The sequence below is a fragment of the Ostrinia nubilalis genome, chromosome 10, assembly GCF_963855985.1.
Source record: "Ostrinia nubilalis chromosome 10, ilOstNubi1.1, whole genome shotgun sequence".
NCBI lineage: Eukaryota > Metazoa > Arthropoda > Insecta > Lepidoptera > Crambidae > Ostrinia > Ostrinia nubilalis.
The window spans coordinates 15,525,033-15,536,378 of record NC_087097.1 but is presented as its reverse complement, the minus strand read 5'-3'; the positions used below and the strand labels follow the sequence as shown (position 1 = coordinate 15,536,378).

The 11,346-nt window shown below is 38.0% G+C and overlaps 1 long non-coding RNA gene across 1 annotated transcript; it reads right to left on the bottom strand.

Annotated features, from left to right (window-relative positions):
• Positions 1 to 480: 480 nt before the first annotated feature.
• On the bottom strand, positions 481 to 10,963 carry LOC135075624 (uncharacterized). Its single transcript, XR_010258074.1, has 3 exons — positions 10,787 to 10,963; positions 1,074 to 1,217; positions 481 to 589 (listed from the first exon to the last, which is right to left on the bottom strand). It is a non-coding gene; the product is annotated as an uncharacterized LOC135075624 (long non-coding RNA).
• Positions 10,964 to 11,346: the final 383 nt, after the last annotated feature.

The following is an 11,346-nucleotide window of genomic DNA, read 5'->3' as shown; positions in this document are numbered from 1 at the left end:
TATTCTTCATACTCCTGGGCAGGTTATAGTATACTTAGGAATTCCCACGGGAATCGGAATTAGCGGGAAAATCCTTTTGTATGAAAAATCTAAACCGCTTAAGTTAGACGCTTGAAATTTGGCATGCAGGTACCTTAGTCAATTTAAAGCTTAGTTACAACAGGATATTGCAAAATTCCTACGGGAACGGGAGTTAGCGGGAAAAAACATTTGTATGAAAAAATCTAAACCGCGTAAGATAGATGAAGGGGGTAAAACGGGATCCACGCGTACGAAGTCGCGGGCGGCCGCTAGTTTCAAATAAAAGTTTATTTTCCAAAGTGTGAACAGGTGAGCGCTAAGTAATATGCTACGAGTATTCTGAACTATGCACAGTATATTACATATTTATAAATAGACATGCCTAAAAGATTTCACTCCAATGGTTCCTTTAACTTTTAAAGTAACAAAGTAACCAATCATACCTTCTTCCCCCTGTGTAGAGCAATTAGATGGCAGCACCTAAAGCGAGGGTCCCTCTGGCCTGCTCCGTCCACGATCCTCTGGACCAATCCCTCCACTGCACCTTCCATCTCAGTCGTCATCCGGCCTGGATACGAAGAAATCATTAAACTGAGTGAATAGTGACTGAGTTTCTTGGGCTGCTTCTTCTCAGCACTGGCTCATTTATTGTCCCGTCCCGAACCGTGGTAGGGTTAATACTGAACCTTGTAAAAGTGCTTTTAAAAATGTGTTTTATAAGTTTTAAAGTAGTAAAAACAGTGTAGAATCCATTCTGTGCTGCAGTAATTGAACTATGTACCTAATTTTTGTACTGACTTGAGTTTCTTTCGTTGCTTCTTAGCATTGTTAAAGTATTACTGGGACAAATCAGATTTTTGAATGTATAGAAATGTATTCTTTATACTGAAGGCCATTAATGACTCAATAGTTGCTAGATAAGTACTCCTTTTTTGGACCTCCTGTTTACAGATTTCTATTGGAGCTAACTGCCTGTGCTTGGTAACATCTCTTAACACATTGACATATAGAATTACCTTAAATATCTCATGGTAAATAGCTCTTTGTCGTACCTTTCTGGTCATCCTCATTGAGCGCGTCCACGTAAGAGTTGAGGGCTCGGAGCTGGTTTGCGGTGAACTTCAGCCCGGTGGTCGGCAGCCGGAGATCTGTGCCGGGCACCTCGCCAGCCACTGCTGATGCCCCGGAACCCATTGCTGGAAGGGATTTAGCTTTTAGATATGTTTGAAGTGGTTTTAGATTTATTTCCATGGTCAACAACAACCGGTCTTGCGCTACCATCCAGGAGCTTTCAGCGACCTTCACCAGATCGTCGGTGCACCGAACCTGCCTATTTTTTTAGGTCCGTGTTTGATCACCGCTCGAGAACTTTCTGCCTGCCTCTAATAGCCATAATCTCTACGAAACATGCCCATTGCCTCCTAAATGGCAATGCCAGATATTGTATGGAAGGTGGCGTCTTTTTTTTTCACGCGGCCATCGACCAAACTTTGTTTTTTGATTACAATATAGTGTAATAAACCAAACTTACTATCACATGTATACCTCTAAACTCAGTCTGAACTGAGTTACGAGCGTTAAAAGTTTGATGATTTACATACTAGATTTGCTTTTTACGAGCAAGTTTTGTAAGAAATGCAACAAAATATTCCGCTATTTTTTTATTGCGCTGATTCTACTCCACACTGATGTCTGGAGCCTTTAATGGATGGTATTGTTTGTTTACACATACAATGTCACTATATTGTTGCAATTTCATACAAAACTTGCGCGCAAAAAGCAAATCTAGCCTATGTAAAATCATCAAACTTCTAATGCTCGTAACTCAGTTCAGACTGAGTTTAGAGGTATACATGTCATAGTAAGTTTGGTTTATTACACTATTTTGTAATCAAAAAACAAGGTTTGGTCGATGGCCGCGCGAAAAAAAGAAAGACGCCAATTTCCGGCATTGTCTTTTATCAATTCTGCTGTGCTGCTACTTTGGTCCTCCTACCAATCTCCTCATTTCTGATTCGATCACGTAGAGAAACTTTGAATATACTCGTAGCACGCTCCATCGTATTTTTGGACTATAAAAATTGGATGGAATGCTCCAGAACCAAAACAATAACCTTGAAAAACTGTACCGCAGGTGACCATATTGTGTAACATCGATCATGCGCGCGCACAATGCCAGATCAACATGGCGGCGCTTCCGCCGGAAGCGCATTATCTGCCGGTCAAGCGCAGGTGACCGTGGGGTGATGCTGCACTCACTAATGTTAACGTTGGTTATTCGGTTAATGGTGTGGATCATTATGCGAGTAACATTAAGTGTTTGTTTTCGGTCTTGTTAATGAGGCGATTTGCGTAAAGATACAACTATGTACTGAAATTTGTTAAGACTCGTTTCAAAAATAGACCCAAAACTCTCACACTCCGAGGCTTCGAATCGTACATAGAGCAAATACTGTTAATATCGAATTTATAGTATCTTAGGTATATTAAGGCTGAGTTGCACCACCTAACTTTAACGGTAACTATAACGATAACCGGTGCTTTTTGTATGGAGCTTGACAGAATTTTGACGTTTGTTAAAGTTAAAGTAACATGGTGCAATCCAGCTTAAGAATCCTCTTTTTAGGCTTAAAGTATTCTCATGAACCCATAACATGTACAGTCAGCATCGAATAGTTTGTGACACCCGAAGTAAGAAACCAACATGTTCGCAATACGTCTTTGTTACATTTGGAATAAGGTAGTGTTATCAACTATGTGGCCACTTTAAAATGGGGTAAAATGTTACATTATTTTATTCAACATTTACACGATCTACATGATAGCCTGTTAACCCAATAAATTACTTCTTTTAAGGCTTGGTATTTCTGCTAAAGTAGGTATTTCGCGCTGTCAAAATCTGCGCGCGCAATACTTCGCCGAAGACAGCGCGCCAAAGAGCTCTCGCGGCTACACAGTATAGAAATACGCAGTTTAGAAATACGCAGTTGGTTAGGTTAGGTTGACTTCCTTCCGTTCAAGCGTCACACTCACAGCACTTTCTAATACAAATCATATCTAAGTGATACAAATTAAAACAACTTTAAAAATTTTTGGGAATATATTTTAGAATCGAATAAATATAGAATATAATTTCCAAAGTAAACACGGTTCAAAGAGGCGTGGCGTCACCCGACCTTCCGGAAGTTCCGCGCCGGCTAAAAGAATTTCAAGATTACGTCACCCGACCTATCGGTAGATCCTCGGGAGCTTGAGCGATTGGAAAAACATTTTATGATCAGTTACTCGTAGTAGTGATTATTTAGAGCTTGGATAATAAATTATAGTTGTTGCAATTCACAAAGCTTTGCATGTGGTTAATTACATTAATCAGTACACGCATCAATTTTGTTCAGTCTTTTTGTTTATTAATAAATAAAAATATCATACTAAAATTGCATACATATTTGTTTGTATTGGTCTGGGTGTTTTCTTTCCATAATTTATGTATAACGTATGTACGGGGCTCTGTATCGAAAATCACTATGAGCAATAAGCATCACACACGGTTACCTGGAGTGCATTACCGCAGCAAAAAGCTTGCCATCTTAAATGAACGGTATAATATCGAGGTTTCGTCAGTACAGTTGCGAACAAAGGTGTTTGTGTAGTGTAGTTGAGTTGAGAGGTCAGATTATTGAAATAATAAAACGAACATTTTATTTTTTAAATACATTTTAAAAATAATTTACATTACAGATAACAATAAGATGATGACATTGCAAGGTGGTGCCAGTCCAGTCTTAAATCCGTTGATATATGCTGCATCTGCCATGTTTTTGGCTAAAAGATTCTTCTATCTTGCAGCTTAGACCTTTAGCTACAGACCTTAGACAGTATTTTTGAAACATTCTTACGCATGGTGGAGGAAGGGACGCTCTAGAGACTCAAGTCTACAAGGAGTCATATGAACTCCAGTTTTAAATCCGTTGACATCTGCTGCATCTGCCATCTTTTTGGTTAAAAGATTCTTCCATCTTGCAGCGTAGACCTTTAGCTACAGACCTTAGACAGTATTTTTGTGAAAATTCTTACGCATGGTGGAGGAAGGGACGCTCTAGAGACTCAAGTCTACAAGGAGTCACATGAACTCCAGTTTTAAATCCGTTGACATCTGCTGCATCTGCCATCTTTTTGGCTAGAAGATTCTTCTATCTTGCAGCTTAGACCTTTAGCTACAGACCTTAGACAGTATTTTTGTGAAAATTCTTACGCATGGTGGAGGAAGGGACGCTCTAGAGACTCAAGTCTACAAGGAGTCATATGAACTCCAGTTTTAAATCCGTTGACATCTGCTGCATCTGCCATCTTTTTGGCTAGAAGATTCTTCTATCTTACAGCTTAGACCTTTAGCTACAGACCTTAGACAGTATTTTTTATTATTTATTTGTGTCAGTGTGCTCTTCTAAAGAGTGTAAGACGATTGTATGTAGGTACTATTAAAATGTAATTTTAACTCATTGGTTTTGTCTCATATTTGAGGAATGTACTATGTATCATGAGTAGAGTCTTCGTTTAAAAGGATGCGAACGATTTAAATTTCAATAGGTAGACAAAATTGATAATTTTTAATTATCAAAAATTTAAGCTTTCTCCAGTAACACTGATATTATTATACTGTGACTCATCAAAGTCATCATTGTCAAAAATATTGACAAATCGCGAACTGTCACGGCCAAAAAACTGACACGCGTCCGTCCTCCGTAAGCGCCACCGCGCGACTGATTGAGATTGTCCAAGCCGTCATGGACGAATTTTTCCACATTTTTTAACATAGTAACTAAATAAGACGCAATATAAAAATTTCATCCGTTAAAAGCCCTCAAGTTATTTCTGAACTTTAGTTTAGTAAAAGATTTAGAATCTCAAATCGCTTATTTTAAAAATAAAACCATAAATAGAAAACGAATAGAGGTAACTTTGGGAATTTATTCTATCGAGTCAACTTCATCAAATCGTGTTTCCATCCGTTAATAGCCCTAGAAAATATCCTCAACTATGCCCAATAAAAATCTTAGCCTTTAATTTTACTGTTTAGTACCTCAAAAATGAAAAATGAAAACCTCATTTTCGCCATTTTCTCTGCTACCCGGCCTTAAGTCATCATTCCTTTTATCTCAATGGCGTAACAAAGGCCTTCCTTATCTTACATATTTCAGCTGGAGATTAGGTCACAAATCTCCGACCGCGATACAAGCCCTGCGAGACGAGCTATGAATCATATATTGCACACATTCAACCGAGTTCTTAACGTGAAAAGATACAAAACTTTTTTAAACTTTTATAGACTTCACCTTAGTGGCGGCGTAGCATGGGTTGGCACCCGGGGCGGTAACCCCCAGGATTTTGGGGTTACCAACCGATTGATTCGATAGAAAGACAATCGCATCCCCCACCCCCCCCCCCCGTATCATGACATAGACCGCAGATTTGCCATGCAGATGTGCCAGTGAGTACTAATCTACGCGACTTGTGTCACCCCCTGATGCTTGGCACCCGGGGCGGACCGCCCCCACCGCCCCCCCCTTACGCCGCTACTGTTCACCTTCTGTGACTGAGTTTCTTGCGCTGCTTCTTCTCAGCACTGGCCCATTTATTGCCCCGAAGCAGTGGTAGGGTTAATACTGGGACGTGTAAGTGCTTTTTAAAAGCCTACTTGCAAAATAGAATGAGTTTTATGTAGAGTGGCTGGGTCTGAAAATAGTGATAACCTAGTTTTAATTCAAATTTAACGATTAATGGGTATTTACACTGCAGCATTTCAATCTTTCATGATCAAAACAAAAACCTTTTTGTATTTATTTTCGGATTTTATATCACAGTTGCATGCCCCATGATTACCGATGAATTACAAAAGAGCACAATATGGTGGTAATTCTGATAGCGTAGGTAATTAGCAATTCTAACAAAAATACCTACTCATTAAATAAATAAACATGGAAGTCCAGTAAGCGTTAACTCTTATATCTATAAAATTAAATAATAAAAAAAAATATCTTTGGACATTTTACATTTTATCTACTCTGTTAAAGTGAGTATAGAGTAGATAATCTTCTAAAGCATTTCTATGTAATGTAACTTTCTTATGAATGGTGCAATACAGATGAAATGTGCGACGTTTGGTTCTTGAAAGGGTTTTGAAGGGTTCTAAGGTATCCTTAGAACAGGGGTGGCCAACCGGTCGATCGCGACTATTAGTCCAGTCGATCGTGGCAAGGCAAAAAATACTACATGAATGTGTACTAAAAACTATGCTGTTTCATTTAAGATTTCAAGAAGTATGAAAGTGGTAGATGCCCAGGGTTTCGTTAGTAAACAGTAGATCTTATGTCTAATCAAGTTGGCCAGGCCACCCCTGTCCTAGAACATTTTATATGTAGAACGGCTCGTTGTTCTGTTACAAGTAAATGCTCTAGTCTATACACACCTTTACCTTTTATAAAAAGTCTGACTTAATTATAAACGTCACGCTTGATGCATGTCATCAATCAAGTTCAATAAAGGCTATACACAGCCTTATGTATACCTTATACCTAAGTAGAGCAGTAGTCTAATCTGCCTGCCGGTATACAGGGTGGAAACGATAAGTGATCTCACTCGATTATTTCTAAACTATACAAGATATCTAAAAATTGGTTACTGATCCTGAAAGTGCTTCTCCAGCTCTATCCAACGGTATCAATAATAGGTTACAAAATAAACTGGATCTATCCGAAAATTCAATGTTTCCAGCTTCCATACATTTAGTACTGCCACAGTCATAGCAAGTAAAGCCTAAAACCAATATTTTCCATGATTAGTTGTAAATTAGAATGCAATTTACGAGTTCAAATTAAATGTTTATTATTTAATAAAAAAATTAACACTTCTAATATTGTGTGGCTGGCATACATTTAGTATGGAGACTGAAAACATTTAATTTTCGGATAGATCCAGTTAATTCTGTAGCCTATTACTTATACCTACTATTGGAAAGAGCTCGTGAAGCACTTTCAGAATCAGTAACCAGTTTTTCGATATTTGTATAGTTTAGAAATAATCGCGTGAGATCACTTATCGTTTCCACCCTGTATACTCGTATAACATAATCTTTACTAATCTTGTGCTACGTTAATTGCTCGTAGGAATGTGTGCCAGGAATGTCATTAATGGTAATCGGTGTCGATCAGGATACACCTGCCGGATAAAGTGCGTGTCTAACGCCCGTATCCACAAACGATGCTTGCTTAAGTGAAGCAGCAAATCGAACGCATAGCGTTGAATAGAGCTCTGTGATTGGTTCGTGTGTCACCCTGTGCGTCCACGCGCATTATAAAAACTCATAAAAAATCTGTCTAACGCCCGTATTCACAAACGATGCTTGCTTAAGTGAAGCAGCAAATCACGCACAGCGTTGAATAGAGCTCTGTGATTGGTTCGTGTGTCACCCTGTGCGTCCACGCGCATTATAAAAACTCATTTATTTATACAAGTAGGCTTTAAAAAAGCACTTACACGTCCCTGTATTAACCCTACCACTGCTTCAGGACAATAAATGGGTCAATGCTGAGAAGAAGCAGCGCAAGAAACTCAGTCTCTATTATGAGGCCTCATAGTAATGTTAGTGAATACGGGCGTTACTTAATTATGTTGATACAAGTACATATGTACAGTCGAGACAGCACATTTATGTTGCAAAATAACACGTATTACAACGACATTGATGCCATAGTCTGTGCCTTGATGTGCCGTTGGTGTACTTTGTAGTCGAGTTCGGGATATGCCGGTAATCGTTGGAGAAATTGAGTTTCCCGGTGAAATGAATGGCGTACGTAATTCCCAAGGGAAAAAGGATAGGTTCAGGTAGTTCTGTGAGTGTAGATTTTTATAAGGCAGCTGAAATTAAATCAACTTAATCGGATATCTGTTACGTGGTCCAATCAACAATACTTCTACCTTACTTCAAACGGACAGAAACCAATGGTTTCTACATGCACTTATTTTACTACAAAAATACATTATTATCTCACGATATCAAGAAGTATCTAGATTTTATTAAGCTGTGTAGAGTTAAAAATTACTTTAGTTAAATATTACATTAGTACCTTTACTTTAGTTAGTGTATGAGTGTGGTTACGTGTCTAATCTTACTTAATATTAAAATTAGAAAATCTAAGAGTATGTATGAATGAACGGATTATAGAGAGATGTTCAATAGAGATCCACTAAAAAGCGTTTCAATATTTGTACTTCCGATACTTCCGGCCCATTCAAGTATTTTGAATCACTCTATCAATCGCCTTGGCCAGAACCAAACCCATCGATTGTCATCACAACCAACAATCACAGGCCATTGTGAGAGGCGGAAGGCGCCCGCGCAGTCGGCTGTGACGCGTGATTCGGACAAAAACAACACTTAATTAGGGAGATGATTGTTAGTTGTTTACCCAAATAGACATGTGCAAAGAGTATGGATGGGATTAACTTTGGGGCCCAAATAGTTTTACTATACCTCCGTGGTTGGACAATGTTGATACGAAATACCAGGACAAGAAGTTATGGTACTTTTTGACCGCTCCGAAAATCGAATCCCTTGAGACAGCGAGGTAACTTCATACATAAAAACGCCGGAGCAAAAAAAAGACTAGATTACAACTGTCACGTTTTACCACTCTTGCCTCCGGGCTGAACCGATTCACAGTAAGTCACACTACACTTCATAATCTACGTCACTACTCTCTATAAATCTTTATAATCTATGGTAATCTAGTAAGTCCTTAGTAAGCTTAGGTCCAATACATAATGCTGTTTGAGAGTGTGGCCTATAGTTTCCCTTCGAAACCTATTTCAGGATCCAGTATACCTCACTATTTAATCTACATTCTACAGTTCTACACCAAGTATGAGATTCGTGTTACTTAGGTCATTATAATTAGAAGCTAAAATGTGAGGGGATTAAAAATATTATTTGAATTGTGGATTAAGGGGAAATTAAAAAGTTTTGGTGCGTATTTTTTACTACTTGACCTGTTGGTGAATAAATAATAATAATTACATGATGACATAGCTAATGCGGTAATAGCCGGGCACTATACATACATAGCTTGTCAGTACATAACGTTATTAACTTCAACGGAAATCATACATCAAATGACCAGCGCTTCGGCAATTATTTAGCATTATACTTGGCGAGTTATTCGAATAAATAATCTATTTCCTCTGTGACTGCCATTTGCTTGATTAAAATAAACTTACGACTCATCGTGTGGATATTACGAGTACCTACTTTGACATTAGATAATTTACCTAATGTGATGGCTTTTATTTATTTGTCTGTCACATCTTTTTTATTTTATGAGTAGGTAAATATGTATTAGGTATAAAATCAAAATCAAAATCAAAATTTTCTTTATTTGTTTAGACTAATTAAATTAGTTCTTGCAAATCGTCAAATGCTCTTAAGGAGCCTATACATGTCTCATTCTTTTTTTGCCCTACCAGCGCTTCGAGACAAACATTTGGCAAGTGCTGAGAAGAAGCGCCGCAACAAACTCAGTCACCACTGTCTGCCGGTTTAAAAATATAAAAAAGTAGGAAGTTACAATACATTCAGAAGCAAGTTACTTACCACGCGCTCCCGTTGATAGAAGGTGGCCTTTAAGAAATATATATCCAAACAGAATACCAAGCTACTCAATGGAGTTCACTACGTAGTTTCGAATGTCGCTGTAGCGACAAACGCTATTGCGATTTTTTTTAACTGCTTCATAGGTTCGAAAGCTTATGAACTCGAATGATGTACTTACTTAGTTGCGAACGATGCTATTTCGATAAACACTCAACCACCCACTCTACCCATATTCACAAACGATACTTGCTTAAGTGAAGTAGCAAATCGAATGCACAGCGTTGAATAGAGCACTGTGATTGGTCCGTGTGTGACCCTGTGCGTCTACGCGCACTGTGAAACCTCATAGTAATGTTTGTGAATACGGGCGTAAGACAAAATCATTTCTAAATTAATCCAATCGGTAATCGATCTCGGGACTCATAAATACTGAAGATGAAATCCACTGCACTATTGAGTTTAGAATTATTGGCACAGTACAATATATTATTCATTTTAACCGTTTCATTTCATAACGAATCAGATGCATTCCATACAAACTCTCTTTGTCTTTTTCTATACCAACTAATTTATTCTAGAATATTTTCTAGAAGAGAATATAATTTATTTCAGAACTGAACTCGCGATCCCTCATGCCCAAAGTAATTAGCAGCACCACTGTGCCATCTGACCGTCTGCATACACTCTTATTGCAATTTAGCACCTATTCCTAACACATAAAGATACCGCAGTGTTCAGCTTACTGTACATAAAGGACACATTTCCATGGCTGTACATTATCTACAGCTGGCAATTACGAAATAAATCACAATAAATAACAAATAGCGACAATAGGCTAAGTTTTTACATGCATTGTTTTCAGGTGCTAATTGTGGAAGTATGAAATTTTAATTTAGTAACGGTCAACGTGGACAAAAAGAATAATGTATAATTAATTACAGTGGGCTTAAAATACTTTTAACACATTTTGTCATGAAGTACGAAAGGCGATATACCGGTGATAAGTAGGTATTTGTTGCATTTTGTTAAATCCCAGATTAGGCAACCAAAACCATCATTTTTTTTATTTCAAAAAAATAAAATATAAATTTATTTTAATAGTCTAAAGTAAACGCTTACCTTTATCCTTGTTTTTCTAAAAGGTGCCAAAACCCATTAGTAGCATAACTAATTTTTATGTTCATAAAAAAATCCACCTGAAAATCAAGTTCACTACTTTTCACAAAACAAACCGCGCGAAATCACAGTCTCACAGACAAAAAAAATAAATTAAAAAAATATCCTGGCGCGCAAAGGCGTTCACAGTTCACGCGTTGGCGGCGCGCCATACAGCCAGTGTTTGTGTTTCGTTCCACGCAGCGCGGAAGCGTTTAGCTTGTCCATTATTGTTTTGTTGCAGCTTACAACGTCCGATCGTCGGATAAGCGGTGGACTTGGAACTAAAAATACAAGAATGGCGATGTTTATCCGAATTGTTCGACTGATTTCTGGATTTGATTTTTGCTTTTGTTTTGTCGAATATTATTTTAATACTGTTCATTTGTCCTGCTGTGGACATCTCTCGGCTGAAACCAACGAACGAACGAACTGTTCATATATTTTAGTTCACAGGGGAATGGAACACCCTAATGGAACTGATTAAATTTCTATAGCCTGAAAGTTATTCTTACCCTACTTAT